Source organism: Cnephaeus nilssonii, assembly GCF_951640355.1.
Source record: "Cnephaeus nilssonii genome assembly, chromosome: 10".
In the NCBI taxonomy this organism is placed as follows: domain Eukaryota; kingdom Metazoa; phylum Chordata; class Mammalia; order Chiroptera; family Vespertilionidae; genus Cnephaeus; species Cnephaeus nilssonii.
The window spans coordinates 2,449,861-2,463,646 of record NC_137081.1 but is presented as its reverse complement, the minus strand read 5'-3'; positions in this window follow the sequence as shown (position 1 = coordinate 2,463,646).

Genomic DNA, 13,786 nt, shown 5'->3' with positions numbered 1-13,786 from the left:
TGGGCTTCTCCGGGAAAACGGGCTTGCAGACCGCCCCCACACTGTGCTTCCTCATCACTTGGTGAAGCTGCAGCCTTCAGAAGCGTCCCTCCCTGGAAGCGAAGGAACCTTCATTTCAGGGGAGATCCCCCCCCACCAGGCTCCCCACCCGGACGGAGCCTTCCCCGGCTGTTTAACTCCCAACCTGACTCTCAGGGACACTGTCCCCACTCAGGGAGAAGTTCCTGCAAGCCTTCTGGCACACACCACGAAGTGGCCGAGGGTCCTGCGCCCGCGTGTGGGGAAGCAGGCGGGTGTGCACCTGATGTTGGGGGATCCCCTGTGTGTCTGTGAGCCGGGCTGGAGCTACAGAATGGCTGTTCGCATGGCTCCCCCTAATGTCCGACGGGTACACAGGAAGCCAGGGAGGCATGGAGGCCGGGAGACAGGGAGAGGCAGACGTATTTTCGTCTCTGTATCTTTCGAAATCCAAGACTTTTTTTTAATATATTCAAAAAATAAACATTTTAAGAGGAAGGAAAAAGAAAAGACGTGGTCATACATTTTCCTAAACTGGCTTATATTCTCCTCCTCCCCATTTCTCCCCATAGTCTTTCCCCTCTCTACCACGGTTGTGTATTATTAAACTAGCCGATTATCTGTTAGTTTCAAACTGATGGCAAATGGTTTTTAGAAATATGTCCCAAGTAAACACAGGTCTACACAGCCTAACATTTTTGCTGAATTTGTAGACAATTTATTGAATCCTAACGGTTGACTGCTATATACTCACTAAAGTTATATGTAAACTTAAAAAAAATGTATCCTAAGAATTTTACTGTCTAATTCTACAAACATAGGCAGGTGTGCGGGTTGTTATAAGATAGTGGGGAGTTTGGGAAGAGCTGTGGGCGACTGTATAGACAGGTGTGGGACGGGGACGCGGTGTAGGCGCTTCTTGTGCCTTCCTGGGCCTCGTCGCCTTGTGGACGGCCGGCCTGCTGTGCTGGTGAGAGGCCCTGCTGCGCGGGCAGATCGTGGGGTCCGCTGTGTGCGGGGAGCAGTCCACGGTCCTGTGCCCAGGCCTCATGCTTTAGGTCACTGTACCTCTGGCCTGTGACCGTCACACACTCCCCAGTTTCTCCTCCCCCCTTAGGTGGGACAGGAGGGCCGGAGGGGGCTGGGGTTCCGCGTTTCCTTCCCACAGGTGTGCTGGCTCTGAGTCCAGCACTCAGCCCTCACCAGCTCCTCCTGGGCCAGCCCCGCCCCCCCGACCCCGACCCCGTCCCAGCACTCAGCCCCTCACCAGCTCCTCCTGGGCCAGGGCCCCTGACCCCATCCCAGCACTCAGCCCTCACCAGCTCCTCCTGGGCCAGGCCCCCTGACCCCATCCCAGCACTCAGCCCTCACCAGCTCCTCCTGGGCCCATCCCAGCACTCAGCCCTCACCAGCTCCTCCTGACCACATCCCAGCACTCAGCCCTCACCAGCTCCCCCTGACCCCATCCCAGCACTCAGCCCTCACCAGCTTCTCCTGGGCCAGGCCCCCTGACCCCATCCCAGCACTCAGCCCTCACCAGCTCCTCCTGACCCCATCCCAGCACTCAGCCCTCACCAGCTCCCCCTGACCCCATCCCAGCACTCAGCCCTCACCAGCTCCCCCTGACCCCATCCCAGCACTCAGCCCTCACCAGCTCCTCCTGACCCCATCCCAGCACTCAGCCCTCACCAGCTCCCCCTGACCCCATCCCAGCACTCAGCCCTCACCAGCTCCTCCTGACCCCATCCCAGCACTCAGCCCTCACCAGCTCCTCCTGGGCCAGGCCCCTGACCCCATCCCAGCACTCAGCCCTCACCAGCTCCTCCTGGGCCAGGCCCCTGACCCCATCCCAGCACTCAGCCCTCACCAGCTCCTCCTGGGCCAGGCCCCCTGACCCCATCCCAGCACTCAGCCCCAACCAGCTCCTCCTGACCCCATCCCAGCACTCAGCCCTCACCAGCCCCTCCTGACCCCATCCCAGCACTCAGCCCCAACCAGCTCCTCCTGGGCCAGGCCCCCTGACCCCATCCCAGCACTCAGCCCCAACCAGCTCCTCCTGGGCCAGGCCCCATGACCCCATCCCAGCACTCAGCCCTCACCAGCTCCCCCTGACCCCATCCCAGCACTCAGCCCCAACCAGCTCCTCCTGACCCCATCCCAGCACTCAGCCCTCACCAGCCCCTCCTGACCCCATCCCAGCACTCAGCCCCAACCAGCTCCTCCTGGGCCAGGCCCCCTGACCCCATCCCAGCACTCAGCCCCAACCAGCTCCTCCTGGGCCAGGCCCCCTGACCCCATCCCAGCACTCAGCCCTCACCAGCCCCTCCTGACCCCATCCCAGCACTCAGCCCCAACCAGCCCCTCCTGACCCCATCCCAGCACTCAGCCCTCACCAGCTCCCCCTGACCCCATCCCAGCACTCAGCCCTCACCAGCCCCTCCTGACCCCATCCCAGCACTCAGCCCTCACCAGCTCCTCCTGGGCCAGGCCCCCTGACCCCATCCCAGCACTCAGCCCCAACCAGCTCCTCCTGGGCCAGGCCCCCTGACCCCATCCCAGCACTCAGCCCCAACCAGCTCCTCCTGGGCCAGGCCCCCTGACCCCATCCCAGCACTCAGCCCCAACCAGCTCCTCCTGGGCCAGGCCCCCTGACCCCATCCCAGCACTCAGCCCCAACCAGCCCCTCCTGACCCCATCCCAGCACTCAGCCCTCACCAGCTCCTCCTGGGCCAGGCCCCCTGACCCCATCCCAGCACTCAGCCCTCACCAGCTCCTCCTGACCCCATCCCAGCACTCAGCCCTCACCAGCTCCTCCTGACCCCATCCCAGCACTCAGCCCTCACCAGCTCCTCCTGGGCCAGGCCCCCTGACCCCATCCCAGCACTCAGCCCTCACCAGCTCCTCCTGACCCCATCCCAGCACTCAGCCCTCACCAGCTCCTCCTGACCCCATCCCAGCACTCAGCCCTCACCAGCTCCTCCTGGGCCAGGCCCCCTGACCCCGCGGCCGGCCGTTTCCACGCGCTCTCCTCCTCCTCAGAGGGGATGCTCCTGCAACCTCTGCTGTGGGAACCTGCTTAAGCGCCTGCAGGTAGGTCTCGGGGGATTGTGGGGCCCCGAGGGGGGTCCCTGGGAGTGGTACACACCTAGGGGCAGCAATTCATCAATTGCGGTGGGTTCCGACCCTGGCAGGGGCCTGAGGGGTTGGTGCGGGTGAGTGTCTGCTCCCTGGTCCGTGGCTCCGTGTCCGCCTGTCGGTCCCTCCAAGGCCGAGGGCAGAGGGGGGCCCGGTGCCCCCTGTCTCCTGGGCCCGGGCAGAGGTGCTGCTGGCAGGGTGTGTGGCTTTGCACTTGCGAGGTGGCGGCGCTGTACGAGCAGAGGGGAGGCGGCTTGAAACAGCCATTTCCAGCTGTTCACCCAGGTCCTTCTAGGGACAGGACAGCATCTTCAGTGCGAGAGAAATAGAGGTTGAAAGACCAGACAGAGGGCGAAAACCAGGACTGCAGGCTTTGTTAGAGGAGAAGGACCCGCCGGGCTGTCTCTCAAGGGGAGAGCAGCAACCCGTGCAGAGGGGAACACGCCTTTTGAGGGGAGGAATGGGAAAGGATGGGGCTTAGGGTGCTCGGCACATGCTGATTGGTGCTTAATGTATGGTCCGTATAAGGTACACAGTTAGTCACTCAGGTACTTAGGGACAAGGGCTTAGGGTATTTGGCAGGCGCTGATTGGTGGTTCAATGTACAGTCCATATACGGTGCCTGGTTAGGTACTCAGGTATGTCCAGGCCACAGGTGCAGGTGACGTCATACTCCGCCCACCAGTTGGGGGAAGGGAGGATCTATCAGAAGTCTCCAGGGCAGAAGGAACCGTCCCTGTGGACCCCGGGGGACATGTGTTTGGGGGGGAAGTCATGCTAGGTTTCAACTGCGCAGTGGGGTCCGCCCCTAACCCTCCTCCCCATCGTTCAAGAGTGAACAGTCCTACCTTTCCTTTTATTTCCTTAATATGTTCATTGGTTTTGTTATTGTTAATCCTCACCTGAGGATACTTTTGCATTGATTTTTAAAGGGACTGGGAGGGCGGGGGAGAGATGGAGAGAAACACCAATTGGTTGCTCCTGTTGGCGCCCAGACCGCCATGGAACCCGCAGCCTGGGTCTGTGCCCTGACCGGGAACCAGATCCCAATCTTGTGGTGTCTGGGAGGACGTTCCAACCAACAGAGCCACCGCAGGGCCTGACTACCCATGTTTATTTTGCGGAAACTATTTGCTTTGGAGGACAGCTTTTCTGTGTAAATTTTATCATAAAGATTTTAATCTATGGTGGTATGTCGTATTTGACCTCTATTTGAAGTGATTTTAATGATAATGGTCACAATTATCACTAGAATGCACTGAATTCATTAGCAAGTGTAAAGTGTTATATGAACATGGAACATAAAAAAATAATGGAATATCTGAAATCTAGTCTCTGAGATTTAAGGAAAAAGAAACTACACATACTGTTTTATATTTTAATATTTTTCCTCTGAGTTTATTGTGTCGAAAGACTTCTCAAAATACCAGACCCATGACCCAAGTTCCTCAACTATGAGAAACCCTTTTTAACATAAAATATTTTACAGGCCTTTATGTGATTAAGCGTATAGCTACTGTCTGTTATTGAGAAAATACATCAAGAAAGCTATACTGATTCACTGACATATTTAAGTGAATCCGTATTGTATCGTTCAGGGCTGCTGTGGTGGTGAGAACGGGGGCTCCTTTCAAAGAACCAGCTCTTGGTTTCATTGATCTTTTGTTTTTTGGTTTTTTTTTTTGGTCTCTATGTCATTTATTTCTGCTCTGATCTTATCTCCTTCCTTCTGCTCACTCTGGGCTTTTCTTGTTGCTCTCTTTCTAATTCTTTGAGTTGTAGAGTTAGATGATTTACGACCATTTTTTCTTGTTTTTTGAGATAGGCCTGTAGAGCTATATACTTCCCTCTCAGGACTGCTTTCTTTGTGTCCCATAGGTTTTGGATTGTTATGTTTTTATTGTCATTAGTTTCCAGGATGTTTTTAATTTCTTCTTTGATCTCTTTGGTAACCCAATCATTGTTTAATAGCATGCTATTCAGCTTCCAAGTGTTTGAATTTTTTGGATTGTTTTTATTGTAGTTTATTTCTAATATTATGCCATTGTGGTGTGAGAAGATGCTTGATATGATTTCAATCTTCTTGAATTTGGGGAGACTTTGCCTGTGACCCAATATGTGGTCTATTTTTTAAAATGTCCCATGTGCACTTGAGAAGAATGTATATTCTGTAGCTTTGGGGTGAAATGTTCTGAAGATGTCAATTAAGTCCATCTGCTCTAGTGAGTCATTTAGGATTGCTGTTTCTTTGCTGATTTTTTGTCTAGAGGATTTATCCAGTGATGTCAGTGGTGTATTAAAGTCCCCTACTATGATTGTATTGTTGTCAATCTCTCCCTTGATATCTTCCAGGAGTTTTTTTATGTATTTGGGTGCTCCTGCATTGGATGCATATATGTTTATCAGGGTTATATCCTCCTGTTGTATTGATCCCTTTATTATTATGAAGTGACCTTCCTTATCTCTTGTTATGGCCTTCACTTTGAGGTCTATTTTGTCAGATATAAGTATTGCTACCCCAGCTTTTTTTTTTTTCCATTGCCTGAAAGATATTTTTCCATCCCTTCACTTTCAGTCTGTGTGAGTCCCTTGTTCTGAGGTGGGTCTCTTGTAGACAGCATATATATGGGTCATGTTTTTTTTATCCATTCAGCCACTCGATGTCTTTTGATTGGGACATTTAGTCCATTTACGTTTAAAGTTATTATTGAAAGGTACTTGTTTGTAGCCATTTTTTATTTTTTTGTGCCTGTGTTCCTTCTTACCTTTTTGTTTCTTCTTTTTACACCAGTCCCTTTAGCATTTCTTGCATTGCTGGCTTGGTAGTGATAAACTCCCTTAGCCTTTTTTTGTCTGTGAAGCTCGTTATTTCCCCTTCAATTTTGAATGATAGCCTTGCTGGATAGAGTATTCTTGGATTCAGTCCCTTGGTTTGCATCACTTTGTAAATTTCCTTCCATTCTTTTCTGGCCTGATGTGTTTCTGTTGAGAAATCATTTGATAATCTAATGGGAGATCCCTTGTATATAACTTTCTGTCTCTCTCTTGCAGCCTTTAAGATTCTCTCTTTGTCCTGAACATTTGCCATTGTAATTATGATGTGCCTTGGTGTGGGTCTTTTCAGGTTCATCTTGTTTGGGACTCTCTGTGCTTGTGTGACTTTTTTCTTCCCCACATCAGGGAAGTTTTCTGACATTATTTCTTCAAATAGGTATTCTAACCCTTGTTCCTTTCCCTGTTGTTCCGGCACCCCTATTATTCGTATGTTGCTTTGTTTCATGTTGTCCCATAGCTCCCTTAGGCTCTCCTCCTGTCTTTTAATTTTTTTCTCTAATTGCAGTTCAGTTTGGGTGTGTTTTGCTTCCTTGTCTTCTAATTCACTAATTTGGTCCTCCACTTCCCCTAGTCTACTGTTGAAACTTTCCATGGTGTTTTTTATTGCAGCTATATCACTCTTCATTTCTTCTTGGTTCTTACATAAGTTATTGATTTTTTCATCCATTTCTTCTTGATTCTTACATAAGTTGTTGATTTTTTCATCCATTCGGTTTATAAACTCTACGACCCTTATTCTGAATTCTTTTTCTGACATATTGCATGCCTCTGTTTCACTTAGCTGCTTTTCTGGCGATTTCTACTTTCCTTTCCTTTGGGGGTTTGTCTACCCATTTTTGGTCTCACCGACTGATCTAGATGTTGAGTCTTGCAGGGGCTGCTCCTTGGGTGGCATTAACTCCTCAGGCTGCAGTTGCTCCTCGGGCAGTCGCGGCAGCGGCAGTGGCTGCTCCTCAGTTGGCAGCGGCTCCTCTGGTGGGTGCTGTTTGCAGCAGTGGTGGCTCCTCTGGCTGGTCGGGGAAGGCTGCTCACACAGCTGCTGCTCCTCGGATAGAGGTGGGCTTATCATGAGGCTGCTGCTCCTCAGACGGGTGCAGGGTGCGAGCTGTGCGCAGCTGCTGCTCCTCAGATGAGGGCGGGCTGCATGGGGCTGCCACTCCTCTGTTGTGGGTGGGCTGCTCGTGTGGCTCTTGCTCCTTGGATGGGGGAGGGCTGCTCGCATGGTTGCTGTTCCTCAGACGGGGGAGTGGGCCACTCACACAGTTGCTGCTCCTTGGATAGGGGCCGGCAATGTGAGGTTGCTGTTCTTTGGCCTGGGGCGGGCTGCTCGCGGGGCTGAGTAGAGTGGATTTTTGTTCCCAATTCTTCATTCCCTCTCTGTAATAGAATTATACAGCTACACCTTTTGGCATGTGGCTCTGTGGCACTTTCCATGGGAGTGGGCAGAGTATATATCCCTGCCCAGTTCATGTTGGACATGGCCAGGTCATTTGTTTGGTGAATGGAATGTTACTGGATGGGACACAAGACTGGACAGGACTTTATCTGGCTTCTTGTACACTTACCATTTAGGATGGCATGGCTCTTTAAATGCAGAGAGAGGGGGAAATGGCTTGAAATCAGTGTTTAATGAGACACAGAGGTTCTTCCTAATGAATATTAAAGAATATTTATTGCAAGAGGAATAGAAGTCTATAAGGCAAAAGGAACCAATCCCTTTTGTAATGAGAAAAAATATGCTATTGGGTAGCTAGTTGTGCCAGAATAAGAAAATATATTGGTCAGACATGAAAACACACCCAACCTAGATCCAAGCCCAATTGATCCCAGACAAATCTAGCTGAGTCACAGGTGACCTACAGGCCTATCACAAAGGAACAAAAGCTTGTTCTTGTAAAGCACTCAGATTTTCAGGGATTGCTTATTATGGAGCATTATCACAGAAATAGCTGATGGATACAGAGGTTGCCCAGCTCTTGAGAATGAATCATAATTGATCTAACATAATACTGTTGTTCTTTTCCCTCTACCTGGTTTCCAGATTCTCTTAGAGCCAGGGGTGGGAAATGACCTAGTCTTGGCCAATGAAATGTGAAAAGGTGTCTGCTGACGACTTCTGGAAAAGCTTTCACTTTCCTAATAAAAGGCATAGTAGGGGCTGGAAGTGGTATTTCCACCTTCTTCTTTGCTTGAAAATTCAGTGGGCATATAGAAACCATGAATTGGAAGGCCAAAGGATGAAAAGCTAAGAACGATGGAGCAAAGAGGTAGAAAGTCTAGGCTCCTGATGACATGGCTTAGTAGTTGACCAGCATCAACCACCACTCATCCCTTCACTTCTTATTTAGTCAGACTTTTTGTGTCTTGCTTCCCAAGGACTCCTGACCTGATATGCCTGAAATAATGTCAGTTTGGTCATCCCGCCACGGTGTCTCTGAGATGAGTGATGAATGAGAAACGAAAGCTCTGTGATCATGATTCTCCTCACACAGATTCTAAAACACCTGATTTACTAGACTCTGATGGTTTTTGCTGGGTTGTCTCTTTGTCAAATATCTATACTAATAAAAGGGTAATATGCTAATTAGACTGAGAGACCTTCTGGAGTCCTTCTGGACAAAGCCATGGTTGCAGGGCTGAGGCAGAGGCGGTTAGAGGTGATCAGGCCAGGAGGGGAGGGCAGTTGGGGGTGATCAGGCCGGCGGGGGGCGCAGATTGGAGAAGGTGCAGGGCGGGCTGAGGGACAAACCCCCCCCCCATGCACAAATTTTGTGCACAGGGCCACTAGTTTGTAATAAAAGTGAAGCAATTAGGTTATGGTTGGCTTTAACCAAAAATTTGGTGGGGACTGATTTAGATAAAGAAAAGTAGCCTGCCTGGTGTGAGTCAGTGGTTGAGCATCAACCTATGAACCGGGAGGTCACATTAGAGGGTATGTAGGAGGCAGCCAATCAATGATTCCCTCTCATCATTGAAGTGTCTCTCTCTCCCTCTCCTTTCCTCTCTGAAATTAATAAAATATATATTTTAAAAAGTACAAACCAAACAAAAAAACAAAACCCCAAATATTTATTCCCCATAGCTCTGGATGGGTGTGAAGTTCAAGATCAAGATGCCAGTAGGTTGGATATCTGGTGAGAGCTCACTTCTTGATTTGCAGATGCTGTCTGTCTGCTCGCTGTGTCCTCGCCTATGGGGCTCTCTGGGGTCTTTATAAGGACACTAATACCACTCATGAGGGCTCTGACTTCATACCTAATCACTTCCAAACACCATGACATTGGGGATTAGGTTTGCACACAGAAATTTGGGGGGAGGGGACATAAACATTCAGTCTAGACCAGTGGTCGGCAAACTGTGGCCCGCGAGCCACATGTGGCTCTTTGGCCCCTTGAGTTTTTAGCAAAGGCCAGCTTAGGAGAACCCTAATTAAGTTAACAATGCACCTACCTATATAGTTTAAGTTTAAAAAATTTGGCTCTCAAAAGAAATTTCAATCGTTGTACTGTTGATATTTGGCTCTGTTGACCAATGAGTTTTCCAACCACTGGTCTAGACCAAGAACTAATGAAATCATCACAGAAGCCACAGTAGGAGACTTTGGGAATGCATTTGAAGAGGTTCCAAATCTCTTGGAAAATGAAAAAGAGTTAATGATGCAGAAAGTGAAGGCCTGGCTATCAGGAGGAGCTTTTAAAGATAGAATGCCCTCCGGGTTTCATGGTCCGATGGCCAACATTCCACCGCTTGAGTGCACGAGGTAAGATGACAATTAGATTTTGTCTCTAGGCTGCCAAACCACTTTGGCCGGATTCGGGGTCCTGCGCTGTGTAAGTCCTAGGGGTTAATTACTCCAAAAGACAAGAATTGTGGAGCAACTTCTTTCCTGAGGCATCTTTATCTGATGCGGCTAAGGCCCTGCTCTCTGTGGGAATTCCAAAGGGCATGGGGACCAGGAAGAAGTCCTTACAGCGATCCAAGACGGGAATGCTCATGAACTCACGATACAGCGGTTTCTTGAAGGAAAAGGTGCCAGAGGCCTTCTGGTACGCCTATGCCCGTGGAGATACAGAGGACACGGGAATTCCTTAAAAAGGCGCCAGGACGGTAAGGCCACGCGAACCCAGTGACTGGGATCGTGTTGGCGATCAGAGCTGCATTTATCCTGACCACCAAGGAAACGTCTTCATCAAGAGCATGGAGTTCAGGGCCGGGCTGTTGACGTGGCATTTCTCACAGCAGCAGTTCCAGTGCAGGTTCTTGTCACAGTAGCTGCAGATGTGGGGTCTCCTGAGCATGGTAAACAAGGGCCTGGCTTACTCGGGAGTTCTGTTATCTGCTAGAGCCCCACACCGACTGGGACGACGATGGCAGAGGAAGAGTGTCACCTGCCCGCCATGGAGAGGCAGGTGCTGTGCGGAAAGCCAGCCAGTCCAGTCTGGGCAGCCCCAGGTCCCGGAGACGCCTTCCCGCCTCCCAGGGAAAGGGCGTCCTTGGAGGTGTTGGAACTCTTTAGGCAAAATTCCTGTGGACTTTGAGAATCACGTTACCTCCTCTTTCTTTTTGTTTTAACTGTGCCCGACTTTTGAGGGGACTCTGTCTAATGTGTATTTCTAGTGTTCGCAGACACTACATATGTATGTGCAGTACCTATTTATAAAACATGCACCCTTAAAACGGTGACTTCTCATCTAGTGTAGATCTTCCAGGAGCTGTAAAGCCACCTCTCCCCAGCCTTTAAGATTCAAAAGAGCCACGGAGGAAAACAGCAGCGAATGATGCGCGTCTCAGAGTATTGGCGAGGACTGGCATCATCCAGCGTGAAGTGACTACAGTCCAGTTCTGGGGGTGAATCATCTTTACCAAATAAAGTGTTTGATTTCAGTGAAGCTTTGCTAATGTGAAGTGTTAAGCATTTTGCATTGAAGCATTCATATAATTTTACAAAGTCTACAAGATACTTTTTCTTAAAAAAAAATGGTGGTGGGGGGGCGCTTAGCATTAAAATATGTAAGGCAAAACCGGATAGAATTACAAAGGGAATTCTATGTGGGATGGATAGGGCCCAGACCCTGGAGAAATCTCGGGGCATGAAAGCTGAGACAGGGGGCTCTCTGGCCCTGGAGGTATTTGCCCGAGATAAGGAGCCAGGACTGGACTCAGGTTTCCAAGGAGACTGTCTCGGGAGGGAGGGAAACACCGCCTCCTTCCTCTTCTTAAACAGACAATCACTTTTGTTATCACTCAGCTCTGGAGGCCCAGCTGCTGGCTGGGACGTGAGACCAGCCCTCCCGGCAGCCCGGCAGCCCCGGGCCAGCAAGGAGACTGGGAAGGACAGGAGCACACCCTGGAGGGCAGGGTGAGAACAGCCCGCAGGGAACTCCCGGCTGGTGTGAGGAGTCACTGGGCGACAGAAGCCAGCCCACCTCTCCCCACCCTCGCGCCCCCCACCCCCCACCGTGCTGGGGGGTGTGGGGAGTGCGGAGTGACATCAGATACCAGTAAAACTATTCTGAGACTCAAAAACCCACTGGGGACCGAGCCGGCAACCCAGCATGTGTCCTGACTGGGGACTGAACCAGTGACCTCTTGGTTCCTGGGTCAACGCTCAACCACTGAGCCACACCGGCCGGGCACAGCTGGCTGCTTTCAGAGATGAAAGAAATCAAAGCCTCCAGTAACCTGACTGCAGGCACTAAGATGCCCACGGCAGAGGGGGCAGCCGCTTCTGGCTCCTGGACCAGCGGTCTTCCCGGCAGGGGACGCTGCTTTCCATAAAGCCGGGCCAAGGCACTCCGATCTCACCCTGCGGGCAGGTGTTCCCGAGGGCGCGGCGTGGAGTGACTCTCCCCGAGGACCCGTGCGCGGTTCCTGTGGGAAGTGCTCGTGGCCAGAGCACGCGTGCGGCGCCTCCCGTTAGACAGGCCGCCCTGAGCAGCAGGGTTCCGAGCTCCGGGGACACGGGAGGACTGGGCGCTCCGGCCTGATGGTCCTCCCTGAGCTGCGCGCTCCCCTCCTCCCCGGTGTTCCCAGGCTGCAGGTGCGTCCCGCCTAGAGATGGCGCCCGGGCTGGCCGTGACTGCGGTTCATACACGGGGCCCCACGTTTAGCACTTGCACGACCAGATCCTTGGCCTTGGGGCATGGGGTGTGGGTGGGGCTCCCAGACACCACGCTGGCGGCTAACGTCTGTGATCAGAGGAGCAGAGCGGGAAGAACGCATCTTGTCCAATTCTGCAGTTCAGAAGGAGGGGCTGAGCCAGAGATCGTTTGCTCTGTGTTTTCTTTCCTTTCCCCACAATGACCTCTTCTAGCCTGCCCCGCCCCCACCCCGGGCCTTCCCCACACTATTGTCTGTGTCCCTGGATCATCCCCATCTGCCCACAGTATAAATAAAATAATAAAACAAAAATTCAGAAGAATTCCAGTTAACACATGCAAAAAATTATCCATGGAATCTTGCTATTAAAACTGCTACTAACAATCAAAATACATGGATAAAAGACTGCACTTAAATGAAGCTTTAGGAAATTCAATTAATCCCTCTGCTGGATTAAAAAAAAAAAGACTTGTTTGCTCCTGGTTATAGAAAAACAGAAGCAGTCTGAGCAATGGACTCACTGATTCTCTCTCAGGTTGATCCTGTTCTACTCACATCCCCTCCCATTGATACACATCAAACCCCAGTTCCTCCCACTCCTCCTCCTCCTTCCCGGTGATGAAGGATCTGCTGGGAGCCTCCCGCCTCCCGGGCTTGCCCTCACCGTTTCGTTCCAGACTGTGGGCTGGGCAGTCACAGAGCCTGGACTTGGACAATTGTGCCGTCTTCACGGCCAGCAGGAAGCCTGACGGGTGGTGGAGGAAACCACCGCTCCAGAAGGAGGGTTTCGGGTGGAGCAGCCTCAGGAAACCAGTGCCGGTGAGAGGACTTCACCGACTCACCCGCACGGCTGTGCCTGCATCCACTCACCCGCACGGCTGTGCCTGCATCCACTCACCCGCACGGCTGTGCCTGCATCCCTCACCCGCACGGCTGTGCCTGCATCCCTCACCCGCACGGCTGTGCCTGCATCCACTCACCCGCACGGCTGTGCCTGCATCCCTCACCCCCACGGCTGTGCCTGCATCCACTCACCCGCACGGCTGTGCCTGCATCCCTCACCCGCATGGCTGTGCCTGCATCCACTCACCCCCACGGCTGTGCCTGCATCCCTCACCCGCACGGCTGTGCCTGCATCCACTCACACCGCACGGCTGTGCTTCGCCGAGCACGTTTCTGTCCAAGGCTCCACACAGTCCTATCCAAAGCGCTGACATTATTTAAGGCACATCAGCCCCAACATTAACAACATATTCTAGGTTCATGCCCCGAGGGATGACGCAGATGAATGAGGGAGGTGGGAGGCGGGCGTCTTCATGGGCTCGCTCCCTGATGGGACGTGTCTGTGGGAAGAGAGCGGAGGCAGCATGATGGACCTTCGGGACCGGGGTCCAGACGATGAGGACTAGGGGGCCGGGGCCCTCCCGTCGATCTAGCTGTGTTGGATGTTTTTGTATGGGAGGAGGAATTGTAATGACTTTCCCCCACAGGCGGCCATGTTTCAGTTTAAGAGTGATCAACTCTTAGAAAAAGTAACTAAATCCATATTTACAAGTAGTTATCCAGGTTATGCAATAATCACTATTTTAAGAAGACATGTTCAAGTTCACTGAGTCCTTTGATTGGAAAGTGTAAACCTTTTGTATCTAACTGCCAAAGTGAGTGTTTCTTACACTCGGAGGTGCCGTGTCACCGTGTC